The following is a 4,335-nucleotide window of genomic DNA, read 5'->3' on the forward strand; positions in this document are numbered from 1 at the left end:
CAAACCCCATTTGCCACACTGAAGCAAGCCTGTTCCCTGCTGCCATGCCTCTCCTTGGTGCACATCCCTGCCCACTGTGCCCCAGGCAGACACACCACCTTCTGCTGGCCATCACCTCTGTCTGTCGCCCAGGCTTCAGCAGAACAAGCCCATGGCACTGCTTGCATGAAACAATGACCATCCATCTAGGGTGGTTTGCACCTTCCACCCATCTCCCTCCCCAGCACTGAGTTCTGCTGGGAAAGGACTGCAGCTTAAGAGAAGTTATGTTTTGCCTCTCTTTGGCAGGGAGAGGCAGGTTTAGCCCACAGCCACGACACCCTGGTCCTACCTGGCGCCCTGAGCTGATTTGAGCAGGAGCCCATTTCACTGGCTCCTGCAGGGCTGGGCAGTTGGGTCTGACTCTGCCCCTAAACACCAAAACCCTACACCCCTGCAGAGGGGATGAATGGTGAATTTATTTATTGAATACATTATTTCAGGTGAAACAATAACATCCACCTAATGTATTTATTGAATTAAATTTGTCCAGCTCACCCTCTGAGTGTTAAAGGGAATGACAGCCATGCACATCCACCCTGATACACCCCATAACGTGTACATACGTCCCACAGGAGCACATGCAGACCCACATAGCCAGACTCACTCCATGGTACCATCACCTTCCCATCCCAGTAAAGCAGCATCCCCCCTCTGAAAGCCATAGGACAGTGACTTCCAGGTGACCCTTTCTGTCCTGCTTTCAGCTGTGAGCACCCTTCCCCAGAGCTACTGTTTTTCTTCCATCGAAGGGTTAAGTCCAGTCATCCAACCCCTGTTTGTCTTTGTTCCCCCGATCATTTGACGTGTTAGATGATAGCCCATGGAGTGTAAATAATGTATATACAGTGAGAAAATAATTCAGTATTGAGGTGTTTGAGATATGGAGCTGTAACAACTTCTAGTCATCCAGCATCTGTGATTTATGTGCCATTTTCTGTAAAGATATGAAGAAGAATAAAACTAAACAGGAATACTGTGTACGAGTCCAGTCACCAGTGTTCAGGAGGACGAGTTCAGCTAAAGCTCAGAGGGAGCTGGATGTCATGCTGTAGCCAGCGAGAGGTAAGAGATCCAAAGCAGCCCAGAGGTCTGCACTTTCCTCCCCACTGAGGCATGGAGGAGATGGGGCTTGGATCTCTCTCTGCAGTGAAATACAAAACTGAAAGGGGTGTGCTTGTACGTGGAGCAGAAGTTACAGCACACAACTGGTGAGAGAACAAGTCACTTCAGAATCCAGAGCAGCCCTGGTGCTTTGGGTCATCCCATATTGCATGTGCCCTGGTGTTAGAGAGTCAGACAGACCTCCAGGCAGGCTCAGCCTGTGCCAGGAACAGCTTGCAGGGCCCTGCTGGCCTGAGAAGCTGAGGCAGCAGCCAGACACTGCAAGTGTCGGGGAGCTGCTTGAGGGGGAAGGGCACGCATGGGATTTCCAGCAAGGTGAGCTCCAATTCGAGAGCAATGGAAGCCTATTCTGGTTTACCAGGTGTAGTGGGTTTAGTGCTGGCCAAACGCCAATGACCCACTAGAATTATTTACTCATTTCCTGCTAAGAGATGTGGATTAGGAGGAGGCCAAAACAGGCTCAAAACTCTAAAGGGTTTAAAGAAAACTTTATTAGAAGAATTAAAAGTAATAAGAAAATCAGAATAAACCTTCAGAACACTTCTTCTCTCCCTACACCCTCTTTTCTTTCCCACTGACAATGTAGAGAGACAAAATCTGGGACTTTCAGTCAGTTTACCACCTCTAAAATAGTCTTTCTTCAGTTCTCTTAGGGAGTGGAGTCCCTCTTGCCATGCCATGGAGATTTCTCCACAAGAAACAGTTCTCTCGTGGTTTTTAATTTCCACAAATAGCAGCTGCCCAGAAATCTGCAATAGTGAAGTCCCTCCCATCTCTTGCAGCCTTCCCACAGCTGCATTCATGGGCCATGTCAACTTATGGGGTACTATTTTAAGGATGAGCTGTTCTAGCATAAAAGCAAAAGGTCTTTTCATCCATCTCTGGGAACGGAAATTTTCTTCCTTCTATTCCTGGGGCAAGGTTTCTCATCTCTCTCTGTTCAAGATTCTCATTGGATCACAGCTGAGCAATATCTGCTTAATTAAACACTGGGGCCTGTGCTCACGGCTGTGGTTACAATGCTGCATCCTCCCCAATGCATTCCATGAATTACAGGGAATTAACAAGGTCTGACAAACATATCTTCACCATAGCCTTACAAAAGAATTTCAGCCCAAGACTAAGGCATCTCCTCAATCCTCTCCAATCCAGATTTTGACTCCTTCTTCACTGACCTCAACATGCCATGTTGTTTTTTCTACGTGTCTTCACCCTTTCCTTTTCCTGATTCGGGAGAGGATTTGTGTTCATAGGTTCATTTGTTCTCAAGCTTTATCAATTGTAACAGTTTTTATTAACAGTTCAGATTAACAGTCCAACAGTTCAGACTTCTGCCACGCTCAAAAGGTTGATCTCATCCAGGCTGTGCATCAGAGCATTGCTCACCGTGCCTCTCACTGCTGGTTACGTGATCTCTGCTGACACCGTACAAGCCATGCTGGCTGCCGGCTCTACTCAGAGCTTTTCTTCATGTAGAGTGCCGAAAATAAGAGAAGCTGCTGCTGCTGCTGCTGTTTTTGTCCTTCTGTCAGCAGCATGGCTGGCTAGAAGTAGCTAAACAAAGTTCATTGAGAGCCATGCCGAGACAGCCACGGCCGTGCGCCGCTGTACCAGCTGCACCAGTTTCGGCTGCACCAGTTTCGGCTGTGCAGTTCCTACCATGTGGCCGCTCCTGGTCCAGGATGGTAGCGGCCACTCCTGGCCTTGGGGCCACCCTCAGTGCTGACTGCGGGGTCACTCCCGGTGCTGGTCCCAGCTGCAAGGTTGCTGCCAGCGCTGGAATGGCCCCCAGCAGCCTGGGCCGGTGGCACCACTGCAAAACAGGACCATCAGGCTCTGCCAAGAAGGGGTTCCAGCCGCCCTACTGGGATGGGGCCGGGCTTCCCAGGAAGGGGCCAGTGTTGCAGCAGAGCCTGGCACGGCCTGGCCCAGCCAGTTACCTGCTTAAAGGCCAGAAGCCAAGAAAGCTTTTCCTGGACTTTACTCGATTTTAAAGGTGCTTTGCCCCAGAGGTGTGTTCAACTCTTTTTAGTGATTTAACTGGGTGTCAATCTTCAAAACTAGCCAGCTGATTGGCTGCACCAGGTCCCCGGAGGGAGCCAGCCCTGCAGCCGGTGGACTCCCCCCAACTGAAAGCCGGACTTCGTTAAACCATGGTGCCAGGTAGGGAGTTACCTGCCCTGCTAAGAGAATCTGGGAATGGTCTGGTGGAAAAATCTAATGTCTTCCAGGGACAGGAAAAACGCTGAGGCAGAGGAGATGTGCATAGGAAATAAGAGACTTGTGCAACAGTGAGGCTGCTTGGGCCTGACTTTGTGGAGGGGCTGTAAGTCCAAAGGACTGTGTTTCCCCAGGGGGACAGCGCCCTTGTAGGTTCCCACAAAGCTCGGGGCAACTTTGACACAAAACAGGTGTGCGGTCTGGGAGGAGTCCACCTGATGGGAAATAGTGTCTGTCTCCCACACTGGTGTCCAGCCTGTTTACCAAATGTACCAGCTCCATAGATTGTGAGAACTTGCCTTTTTCTGCTTGTCTCTTGTGCCCCCTAGGAAGAGAAGGGTATTTGTTCAATGAGATTAAGGAATCCTCCAAATTCTACCTTAAAAAAACCCTTGCTATATAGGGCCTGAAGAAAAGGAAGACAGGATAAAAAACTCTGTTTGGAGGCAGGGAGGCAGCTGAGTTCTGCTACAGTGGGTGATGGGAGTTCTCAGTGTGAGGAAATGGGCTGCAGTGCTTCATGCCAAGCCACCCCCAGCTGCTCCACCATGGCCTCATTAAGTGCTCCCAGCCCAGCTGGTGGTACTGACAGTCTGTAGTGCTTGGGAGGAGGCAGAGAGCCCAGCCCAACCTGCCAGAGGGGACAGCTCTGACAGCTACCCAGCAGTAAGGTGGGATGGGATACAATATTCCCCTCCTGCAGCTGACAGCCAGGTGAGAAAAACCTTCCCTGGCTCACCACAGCCTAGTGCTCTGCCAGAAATGGGCATTAATTCTGGGAAGGGGATAGTCCTGTCACTCATGACTAGCATGGGAGTGGCCCTAAGTTTACAAGGACCTGCCCCAAGGTGCCTTTGCAGCCAGCAGAGGATTGGGGGGGTTCTGTGGCAAGGGAGGGGGTGGTGATGAATAGACAGAGGTGTGAGGGAGGCTGGTGGGGATGAAACAGAG

Source organism: Chamaea fasciata, unplaced genomic scaffold (assembly GCF_029207755.1).
Source record: "Chamaea fasciata isolate MVZ Bird 193981 ecotype frontalis unplaced genomic scaffold, bChaFas1.0.hap1 SCAF_7, whole genome shotgun sequence".
NCBI lineage: Eukaryota > Metazoa > Chordata > Aves > Passeriformes > Sylviidae > Chamaea > Chamaea fasciata.